Genomic DNA, 12209 nt, shown 5'->3' on the forward strand with positions numbered 1-12209 from the left:
CTTTCTGCTGCCTGCTAGGGCATTGCACCTCATGCAAAAGATGGGCATGTTTCCTGTAGGTGGCTAACAGCCTGATTGCTTCAGCAATATCCAGTGACAGAGGTGAGGGAATAGCTGCTCTGTGGCATAAGAAAACATGGCAAGATGAGTCCCAGCTGTGGGAAGAACCCAGCCTGGCTCCAGCCCATTGTGGCTGTGGTACCATAGGCAGAAGAGACTTTGCAAGGTCAGTTTGCAGTGCAATATTGGATTTTAGTGGCTCGGCAGAAAACTCTCAGAAACAATCCGTACAAGGAGCAGTAGAAACGAAATGTAGCAGGACAGTGAGAGCCCACAGGCAGGGCAAGTAACAAACAAAAAAATACCATGTTAAAAAACATCAGTCTATTGTACTTAGTCGAAGACAGGCCCTTGGCCTTGCACTTTCTGTCCTCTGCACTTTGGAATCAATCTTAAAATACCTCCCAGGTTTCTCAATAAAGCCTTAAAATCCTGCTGAGGAGAGACAAGTCTCTCCCACCGGCCACTGAGAGCAGCCACATGCTGCAGGGGCAGGGGGGTGTATGTGTCACAAAGACATCGCTCGGCAAGCTGAGGAGTCAGGATCCTGCAAGTGGCACCTGAGTGAGCTGCAGATCATGAAGCATTGACTCAGGGAGCCACGGTGTCACCACACAACGAGGCAGCAGGGGTGACACAGCCTGTGCAGGTGTGCTGAGCCAGCAAGTCACAAAGTACCTCCTCAGCAAGATGTGATGCCAGAAAGTCACAAGAGCGAGTGACTCTGCAATTTTACAAGAGCTGAAAGCAGTTCTAGAGAGCAGTTTAAGTGCAATGCACCCATGCTAAAGAGGCAGCACTGTATGGCTGACATACTGTGGCCTCTGACATGTCTCAAAGGGCTCATAGTCCAGGGAGAGTCTGTGGGAGGTTGTAGCTCTAAACACAGATTCACAGTAGTTACAAATGGGTAGCACCAGGAGAGACACAGGGAATCAGAGGGATGTGATGCCTCTGTTGCTCTTGCACTCCCTAAAGTTGTGTCTCTGGAACAGGTTTGAGGCACAACCCCAGGGAAGGTGGATGGGGGACCCGTGAAGCAGCTGCTGTGTGTGGAGACAGCGTTGCTCTCCAAGGCTTTTGATCTGGTCTCTCATGAATATTGTATGCAGTGGAAAGAGCCAGACAGCAAGGGGGTGGAAAAGACTTCTTTTTAAAGTACAGAACATGTACTCAAAAAGAGTGTTCAGAAGTGCTTCTTCCAACCTACAGTATGCTAAAGATTGGTGCTTGGTACATTTAAAGGATGAGAAAAAAAATCACACCACTCAAGTATAGCAGTGACTTTTTTCAGTTGAAGAGTTTCTGGTATCCAAAAATGTTGTGTGTGCTTCTGACTAAAGTGGTTAATAACAACTGAAACTTGAGCTTTTTCTTAGATAGAAAGCATACTGAATCTTTCCTTGTTACAATAAGAAAACTCAAAAAACCAGTCCTGTAATTTTGTAACCAGACTTGGACAAACTTCTGAGAAGGACCACACACTAGATTAGATTATTTAGATTTGTTGTGAGAATAGTTGACATGTGTTCCCTTCCCTTTCACTGTCCAATCTTTGTTGTAAAAGTGGACTCATGTTGTGCCAGTTGAGATTAATATTATAACATGAAAGGGCTAGGTTTGTATCATTTTCCATGCTTGTTACATTCACTGATGTGGGAATAGAGTTATATTCTACCTGAGCCACTTTGTGTTTTTTGGCCAGGATTAACAGCACACCAATACTTCACAGATTTAGGTGGGTAGAGCACCTTCCCATTGGCATCAAATACTGTGGGTGTCAAAGTATCTAAGACTTTCTTTCAGACTGTGAATTATCCTTCAGATTACTCTAGAAGATCTTGTCATGTTCTTTACCCTGACACCTCTTTTGCTTTTTTCTTAACAGGACATGGGTCATGACTTCTTGCTCTGACAAAAATTCCCCCAAGAATGTGTTCTGTTCCTTCCATTTAAGCCTGTTTTCCACTCAAGATATTCTTATTACCATCATTGTCACTGGATGTAGAATTTGTTATGAAGTTTCACTACTCTGTTCACTGGGCACACAACCTTATTAACATGAAATAATGCTCCATCCTACAGCCATAATTTCAAACATCCCCACAGTGTTCAGATAGGTGATACTATTTGTAAAACACATTATTAGAAAATTTCATTATTTTCACAAGCTACTTTTAAAATCTAATTCTTTGAAAGTGCTATTATCGTGCAGTTTATTCATTAAAAGCAAGGCTAATGTTTTATGTATTTTAGGTGTAACTTGAACTCAGAAAATGCCAAACTATTTACATTTATACAAACCCTTGGAAGCCATTTCAAAATGATACAACAGGGAAATAGTTGATACAATGGTTAGATAACATCAAAGAGTGGGTTGGGAACACAAATCATGATCCTTGTGAAAACTGATTCCTGAAGAATTAGCCAAGAGAGTTCCAAGTGCATTTCTTCCTATTTGTTGAAATATAATGTTTGTTCTCATTCTTCAGGTAGAACCTGGCAAGTCTATATTTGTACTTGTTGATCTTTCCCAACATAAATCTCTCCATTGTAGTCATATCAACAATATGTTTTCTTTACTTTAGTAATAAAATTTCTTGTAACATATGCTCTTTTAGATTCAGTGTGCAGTATTTATCAAGTTATTGAGGTTACAGTTACAGAACATTCAGTATAACATGCAAAGGACAATGGAACTTTGCACAGGTGTAAAATCTCTCTGATCTTCTTTTGCCAGCAATTAAAAACCACCTAGAGGTGTAAGAGCCCTCTGATCATTCTTTTACTTGAAAGAATGTGTGAACTTTGCTGGAATATGTCCTAATAAGCATGATGATACATCCTTAAGCATAAGACACACACTGCTCTCAAAACCTCTTTAATGTAATCAAGTAACAGACCATATCTCCCATTTCACTGAAATAATGCCTGGATACATAACTGCTCCTACTCCGAAATGGACACTGCAATTTCCTTGACAAAACATCAGCAAATCTTTGGCTACTAATCTTCATATATGTAACTTTTTTATTTAATAATTTACTAGGCAAGATTTGAGAGGAAGGACTGAATTTTCAGGGAAAAAAATTACCTGAAAAGCTTGCTGAAAATTTAATCTGTCTGTTGCTTAACACTTTCATAGCATGATAATTACTTTGGAAAAGTGTGTGTGGGAAAACCACTTCTTGTTCAGACTCACCTAAGCCTGAACTGATTGTCAGGGATGTGCCTTTCCTGGTGTTATTTTGGAGGATGATGAAAAGCCACCATTATCTTTAGGACATGGTTTGTCTCAAAATTCCACTGTGAATGTATGTAAGTACAGCCATGATCTTACCCAAAATGTGTGCTTACCTGTCTGTATGGATATACACAACTGAAATACACTGACCAAGACACACCAAGGTGGTTCTTACTGACATGTCATAGAAGCAAGACTCTGTCTAACTCTCCTAACTCTAGGTAAAACTCAAGAGTTTAATGTACTCATCACCATTTGGGCTGGAATTAACTGGGATGCATTTGAACAGAAGAAGATTTATTGAGTTTCTCACAGATTTAGCCTGACCCCACTAGGTATGAGAAGTTATTTGGGATTTGCTACATAACCAAAAAGAAGAAGAAATTACAAACTTGGATAATTCCTATCTGAGTTACATACAAAAAAAAAAAAAAAAAAAAAAAAAAAAAAAAAAAATATCAAAATTCCCCCTCAGATATGAGCAGGAAGTGCTTCTGGCAAAAATATCAGCCAGTCTATATTAGGGGTCTAGAGACTCTCACACAAATAATGAGTGTTCTTCCAGTTGGGTCAAGAGTTACTTTTCCAAGTAAAAATAGGAAAGCACCTCAAAAGGTATTTACTCATTTTCATAGTGCCAACAGCAGCATTCGTAGAAGTCCTACATGAAAATCTCACCATCTAAGATAATCAAATTGTGAAGGAGATGAAATCACTATGTACTGCCTCAGAAGTAACCAATAAATGCCAGATGTACCACACTGAAGAGCTGATTGTGTACCCACTAACACAGTAATAGATATTTATCTCAAATAAGCCATTTAATTATTTACTCTTTTTACTCTTGATAGAAAGTGTGTGCCCATGCACATCTCATGTGCAGAATGCACAAGTGGTCTAAAAAATATTTTTAAAATAATCATCAAATTATGCATTTGGAGAATTAAATATGAAACTTGGAATGTGAAACAAACAAATAAGACAATTTAGAAAAGATTAAAAACAATTGTTCTGTTACCTTGGCAACACATTCAAGGTGCAGCCAATCAGCAAAGTTGATGCATTGTTTTGACATACATGCACATATTTCTAACATAAATAGCAACAGAGACTTAATAACAATAGGTTTTAAAACTAGGAACTAATGTCATTTTAAATGTGTCAATCAAAGAAACCTATGAAAGTGTTTCTTCTATCAAACTGACAGTAATTCCATGCTGGAATGGCTTTATAAGAGATAGCAGACTTCTGACAGGTCATACAGAAGATGTAAAATCTGTAATTACATTCTAGTTTCTTGGATTGTGTCCTTTAGTATGTCTAAAAAACTTTGAGAAGAAAATAAAACTTGAAGGCTATGATATATCATTCATTTCCGTAAACAAGTAACAAAAAGAAGAGCAGCATATCTGAGAATGGAGATGAAATATCAGACTGAAACAATCTGCCTAGCCCTCAAAATAGATGCACTTAAACTTCTTGTCTTATTTTATGATTGACTGGTGCCAGTGAGGTTCTGCAGCGTAAGTTTTCAAGGATACTAAAAATTAACAATAGGAGAAATGTACAGAGGAAGATTGCTGATGGGATACAGAGCCTTTCACCTCTCGGTCAGTGGTTTGAATCTGGGCTGTGTCAGCAGTAACAGGAAACCATTACTTTTTGACATGTGTCAGAAGTGTGTATGGAAGGAGTGCATCAGCCATCCTCCTCCAGACCTTGATGGATACGTGCCCAAAAGCGACCCTCAAAATGAGAATTCTTCGTGACAGCCTAGAAATAAAACTGGTGTCTCCACCCCTTCCCAGAGAGCATTGTCCCATTGTCCCAACCCCTCAGTCTAAGACCACACTACCATGGGCTGGCCTTTGAATCAACACCGTGGGTAGAGAACTTCAGCTCTAATTGAGCAACATTTAAAAATCTCATTTACAACTAAAATACAGTTGAACATATTTGTACATTTCTTCATGGGATCAACAGTCTTCAGGAAAGCTAGGGTTTTACCTTAGATCTCCCTGCTTTCAAAACTCTAACTTTAACCAAAAAAAAAAAAAAAAAAAAAAAAGGAAAAAATAAAAAGAAAAGAAAAAAAAATAAGGCACACATTCATAAAATCCTCAGATACAGAAACAAGCACCTTATTCTGTCATTGGGTGGGATTAAGTTACCCATTCTGGCACATCATCTTTTTTCTTTGACTTTTTCCAGATTTATATGACTCTCATCATAGCAAATGCTCAGAGAGAGGAATTTCCGACTGGAACACATTGAAAATAGAAAGGAAATAACTCACTATAAACAGCACTGAGGAGAAACAAGTGAACATGCAGGGTACCACACAATCCTTTGTCAGAACGTGAGTGGTGTACTTTTGTCTAGCAGCCATTATCTTTCCTTAAGAAACACTGACTTTTACTTGGAATTTCAATCTACATTTTGATTGATTTCTTTTTCAGGATATAAGAAGAGTGATGGAAAGGACTGGGGATAAGGACAAGGAAGAATTGAACAAAATAAAAAGTTTCCAGCCATGCTGTCAGGTTTGGTGAAAACATGCTGAGGATTAACTGTTTCAGTGCTGTGGGACCTGCAGGGTAATGGAGGCGAAAGAGATGGGAAGTTTCCTTGTGCATCAAACTCATAAGGCTTTATGCTGCCAGTCTTGTGGCAGAATCTCTGTACCCAAAACACTGCTGAAGTGGGGACAACCACAGTCAAGACTTGACAACAAACCAATACTACACAAATGTAGTCCTTAAAACAAATGTTTTAGCCATAAATTACCAGTTCCCATTGGTGGTACTTGACTTTCTGCAACATATTTTATGGAGCCTGAGGTGAGACAATTCCAACCTGACATATTGTGAATATATTACATCAAAAGATTTTTCTTCAAAAGGTCTACTTGTTAGAATTTGATTGTCAGGTCAGCTTGGACCTGAGCTTAATACACTGTGCAATATGTTTCTCCACAGTCAACGTGCTCCCTATGTAGATAGATACTTCATCTAGACAAGTCCAGGTTCTTGTAATCAGAGTTTGATTCCTCTCCCTGGTCTTTCTGCTTGAAATTCAAATAGCAACACTCCTCTCCTTCCTTCTGATTAAGTATTTTCATAACTACTTTTGCACACTGTTTCTCACATATTTGTTCCATGTATGGAAAAGAACATATGGAGCCAGAGGTCTGCAGAGAGGACTGAGCCCTGGGACTGATGGAGATAAACTAACTGTATAATTTTGTAACTGGAAACAGAAAAGTAAATCCTTTTAGCTAGAAGTGGAGCAGAGAACTGTCCATGACAGCCTGATCACCTTTATCTCAGAAGCCAATAATCTCACACTATAACTCCTGTCATTCATGCTACAACATTAGAGAGACCAAGGCTTGATTTAAGAAGTTGCCATGGCAGAGAATCCACAATGTCTCCAGGTATCACAGATTAATTATCCTCCTTAAAATATAATTGATTCTATTAGGAATGCCTTTAGTTTCCATTTTCAAGCCACATATCATTATATCTTTTTCCTCTAAGACGGAAAAGTTAACTAATAGTAAAAAACCTCTACACTGTTTAATGCTTATAGTCACCTCTTAAGCCAAGCAGAGAGTTATATATATAGCAGGCCCAGTGAGGAGGAGGAGGAGGAGTTGTATATGATGAGGATTGTATAGGAGGCAGCAGGAATTCAATAACTGTACCAGAACATTAACATTTTTCATAATCCATAAAAAGATGGATGCCTTTTATAGAACTCTGGTACATGTATTTTCTTGTTTTATCAAACATTTCAAAAATATAAATGAGTGCTGAATTATATTTCTATAAACTTAGTCAGAATTTACATCTTCTCCAGTCTCCTCCCATACATTTAAATCCCCATCCCACACTTTAATACTTTCTTTTTCCTGCTTTTTTCCTTTTACCCATTATTTTCATATTAAGAAGCAATGATGGATCTAGGAGAGCTCTGTGTGACTCACTGATAAGTCTTTTCCTCTAGAAAATTGCTCTTGTAATTGCTCTAAAAGCAAAGCCTCCAGAAGTGATGACTCAGTGCAGGAGGTCGGACCAAGCAGCACTGCTGAGCAGCAGCAAAAGATGGATCTGGGGGGGTCTAACAATAGCTCTGAGTGCCAGCAGAGTCAAATTGGCTGATTAACAGCACACAGGAAATACAATAAACACAGGGGTGCCAAGTCCAGCCTCGTTGTGTCTGTCCTGAGCCACATCTGCACTAAGGGACACTGATCTGCTGAGCTGAATATTCTGCAGGTATTACCTCATGCTACTGAGCAAAAATCCCTTCCATTCCCCAGTATCAGTAGCTTAAGCTTTTCCAGCCTGTGCACAGGAGTTCATGGGAATCCACTGCTGTGCTGCTTACTAGTTATTTCCATTACAAAGTCCCTCAAGAGGTTCCAGTATGGAATGAAGGCTCCTTGGGCTCATTAAACCACCTGGAAACTCCCAAAGATGAAAGAGGTAGTTTTAGTCCTATTAGGTTCAAGGCAAATTTCAAACTTGAACATCAAGGAGGTCAGGCCTTTGTTGCTATTTAAATATAACTGTATGGAAAATGAAATCCTGCTGGAAAAGTGAGTGTAAAGATGCCCAGAAAGGAGAGAAAGCTTTAATACAGTACTTAAAAAGGGATTTAGTGCATGCTGGCTGCTATTCTGTTAAATGTTTTTTGTAATCAAATCAGAGCCAGAACAAAATGCCACATCTTCTTTTATGAATGGGTTATTAAAGGAAATAGAATAAAGAAATCTGAAGAAAAACTTTCTCGAACAACAATGAACTAAAGTCCTTAAACTACATAAATTCCCATGAAATTTGCACAAGGTTGTATCTTGTACATATCCCTAAGCCAAACACAAAGAAAATGAAAAAATATATATGTATGCCTCCATGCAGGGGTTCTCCTCTGTCTTTTACAAGCTGGGGAAAAAAAAAAAAATTCATGAAGTTTTACTTCTGGATCTTTCACTGAATTATTCCAGAAGTACAAAGACAACACAGTGCCTCAGTCTGTCAGTAGCAATGGTGCTCAGTGTTTATAAACTACATTTTCTTTATTTTTGCGACCGAAATAGTTTGCAAGCACTGACTAAGCCTTGTGACCCCTGTGTGAAGAGCAGAGCATTATTAAACCCTTTCTCAGCAGACAAGGACAGACAGGCCATGCACATCCAGTGGAGACAAGTGAGGAAACTGAGATTCAGGAGAGCTGCTGCAGATTTCCACTTTCACCTCAAGCAGAGCAGTGAATTGCTTTGGCCCAAAACATTATAGTAGTTATTCATTAATTACACTAAGACAAAGCTAGATAAATTTGAAGATATATGCCTCAATTCCTGTGAATTAATGGGAAGAATAAATAAGCATGCCCAGAATATATTTTCAAGACGCAACAGAGACTGTACACCTAGAAACATCCAGAGTTATTACCTACACTGAGATTCCTGGTAGCTAGACCCATTCTTTAAGCCATCAGATCTTGTGATTTATGATAGCACTGTAAAATAGTTAATTTCCTAAGCAGAAACATATCTTAATATTATGAACATAAAGTTTTTACTGATGTAATATATTTGCCTTTTCTATGAATCAAGATGAAACAGTGTATAATAGTTGTAATTATGTTGTATAGAAATGAAAAGACCTTAAAGAACAATAGGTCTCTCAAAGTGTTATCTACCCCTAATTGTAATCTCACCTAATGAACAAGGATTCTACACACAGTGGTGAGCAAGTGCCTGTTATATTTTTGACTGCATATTCTTTACACTTTTCCTTCTCAAACTAATTTGTGACATCCTGCAAAGCCCTATCTTTCCATAAAGTTGAGCACTATGCTACATGAAACATAGTTCAACAGAAATGTAGGTCAATTTTTAACTGTCTTTCCTTGAAATGGAATTTTTTTACATGCAAAGGGCCACAGAGAAAAAAATAAATTGTGTCTCATAGTCTTTACAAGTGTGGTAGGTCTTTTAGCTTAAAAGCTGCCAATATGGAAATAATAGGACATTTTAAACCATGTAAAACAGAACAAAAATGATGAGATAAAATGAGTCTGAGAAGTGTGATGGGTCAGAGGAGCACTGAAGGATGCTGAAAAAGCCCATTCAGGTTAGGTGGGTGGGGGAAGCACAGAAAGAGGGCACTGTGGAAAATTAAAAAGATTTCACATAGCTGGGCTAAAAAGGGGGATTACATAAATAAGTAAGCTCCTCACAGTAAGCAATCGCCATAGCCCTGGGTGCCTGACCCACCACTTGGTCCTCCTTCCTTTCATAGGCCCTCCTGATGGAGCAATTTGCTCCAGCTGAGAGCTGCATACCTGGGCTCCCTTGTAATCCTCAATGAGGGCAGACACCTGTGGTAGCTCGGGGACAAAATATTAACCCGTTCCTTCCCAGAGTCTGGGGGATTTGTACTTCAAAAGTAGAAGTCAAAAAGCTGGGGAAGAGGAATCAGCTTTTGTGCTAATGCTCTAAGACTAGCCCATGGAAAAAAATGCTATCAGAGATACAACTGCATGGTCAGTATTTTGGATACCAAAGAACTTTGGCTACCAAAGAATTCTCGTTAACTGTAAGTTACCAACCAGGACAGAAACATCTACAGTGCAAAGCAAAAGAAAAGTTTTTACCAAATGAACAAACTTAATTATTCAGACAAGTTTGGGAGGAGATAGACCAATTGACACAGAGCCCAAAGGTAATTATCACAGAGCTTAATTAAATCCTATCTCATTTCTGGGACTGTAGCAAAATTTTGTTGTGAATTTGCAGCATGACAAAGTAGGGTGCAGAACTGGCCATTAGGTCTTTCTAGATGATATAAAGCCCTTCACCTCATGAAGGCACACCACCCTCACCCCCAGTTTCTCATCTTACACTTAATTAATTTTTTTTAACCAAAATAAAATACCAAAGGCAAAACAATTGTCAGCATCTTCTGTCTGCCTTGCAGAAAGTACTGCATTAGGAAGCTGACAGCAAAAGTGCTGAGCTCTGTTTCTGCAGGTCTGAAACCCTGGAGTGCATCAGGTACCTGGGGGATTCACTGACAAAGGGGAGAGGAGACAAAAAGGCCTGTTCAGGTTGCACGGCTGGGTAGGGAGCTCCCTGCCCTGACTAGGGTGCTGAAACCTGGCTGTTCAGGGAGAGTTGAAATGTGCAGGCATCTATATGCAGGGATGCCTTCACTAGGAGGGCTCAGGTGAACAAGAAGGGCTGTTTTCCCTCTTCCTCGAGGGAAGTTAAAATAGGCTGTGTGTTAGTGTGGCAGACAAGGGTTTGGCTGCTCAGCACACGGGCCGCTTCCCCGCCAGGGAGAGTTTCCTGTTTGGTGGTTTCTGGTAACTGACTCAAGACCCCATCACAGGATCTGATTTTCAGAAAGTACAGAGGATCCAATGCACTGAAAATCAGGTCAGATAAAGATAACTCAGAGTTAGATCTCCCAAATCACCAGCTCTTCCTGAAAGCTGAAATCCCAATCCCTTGGTTATACTTTCTGTCTCATTGTTCCTGTGGCATCTCTCAACACCTTCACCTGAGACAAAGCCTTGGTTCTAAAACCCACCCAGCCTCCGTGAGACACATATAGGGAACCTTTGAGGATGAATCAAATGAAAGAAAGAACAATTGTTTCTTCCAAGACTTCAGGGTGTTTGGAATCTGTGTCCCTCTTATTCAGGATATATTTATTCATTCTTTTCAAAATGAAAGTCATATTCTTTTGATTTGTGGGAGGGGTTGCTGCAGCCAGGAACTGAAGCCTCCCTTTTATTGTTGCACAAGATCTAAAGGAATAACAACAATTAATAACACCAAAGAATTGAAAGGAAACTGTTTCATCTGAGCACTTAGGTGAGGCTAGGTGGATGAGTCTTTAGCTGCAGGGTCAGGTTTAGGTCACCTTTAGAGCTGGAATCAGGACAGGTTTGCAGTGTTGCACCTGGTCTGCCGGGCTTTGGTGGAGGAGCACAGGCAGTAAATTGAGCTCTTGCCTCGTGCCCTGACAGCACATTACTACAAGCCATCTTCTCCAGGAAGAATAATTTTTTAATCCTGGGTGCCCCATTTTTTCCATTAAGACTTAGACTCTTTTAAGGTGAGGCCCACATTGAGAGATGAGACATTCCAGCAGCTGACATTTAAATAAAGTCACCAAGTTATGCACATGTACTTGTATTGAGGTGAAAACCCCTTGCATACACAGGCCTACTTGAAAAGAGCAGCCCCTTTGTTTAAGTTTCCTGTGTTCTGGTACCTTTGACTAGAAGTGACACCAGTGCTTCATTTCCTGACATGAAGTTCCTGAAACCACCTCTTCAGTTTAATGTTCCCTGTCTTTAATCCTCTCTTCACTCACTTCTTCCAGACACCTTCAAAGGTGGTCCCCTGGCAGCTAAATGCAGCTTCAAACTCTCCAAAACTTACAAAAGTAACTGGAAATAACTTTTGGTGCTCTGCATTAGTGCTTTATGAATTGCTGTCCATCACTATTTGATTTGGGTTTTAATTACTTTAAAAGCATGTGGTTTTCAAGAGTTTAAAATCATTGACTCAACGGGAGGCAAATGAGCATTACAGGACGAGATCTGGAGGATACTGTACCCTAAAGCAACTCCTTTCTCAGCAACTGCTGACCAGCACTAAAGGATAACAGAATCAACACTGCATTTCTTTCTTGCCCTGCTCTACTTTTTACTGTAAAGAAAGCAAATACTACTTTTGAGCAAAGCAATGTCTTTTGAGAACCTCCAGAACAAGGACCACCGCAAGCTTACCCAGCTCAAAATGCTTTGCTAATTCCAGAAGTCAGGTTTTGCTACCTTTAAATTCATTCTCAAAGCTAAATATGATCTTGAGGAACATCAA

The 12209-nt window shown here is 39.5% G+C and overlaps 1 long non-coding RNA gene across 1 annotated transcript in view; it reads left to right on the plus strand.

The window, feature by feature from the left end:
• Positions 1-7508, plus strand: part of LOC125330882 — a 51183-nt gene extending 43675 nt beyond the window's left edge. The window contains exons 2-3 of the long non-coding RNA XR_007205751.1: positions 5516-5663; positions 5764-7508. This is a non-coding gene — a long non-coding RNA (uncharacterized LOC125330882). The remainder of the gene's footprint in view (positions 1-5515; positions 5664-5763) is intronic.
• Positions 7509-12209: the final 4701 nt, after the last annotated feature.

This window comes from Corvus hawaiiensis, chromosome 10 (genome assembly GCF_020740725.1).
Source record: "Corvus hawaiiensis isolate bCorHaw1 chromosome 10, bCorHaw1.pri.cur, whole genome shotgun sequence".
Taxonomy (NCBI): Eukaryota; Metazoa; Chordata; class Aves; order Passeriformes; family Corvidae; genus Corvus; species Corvus hawaiiensis.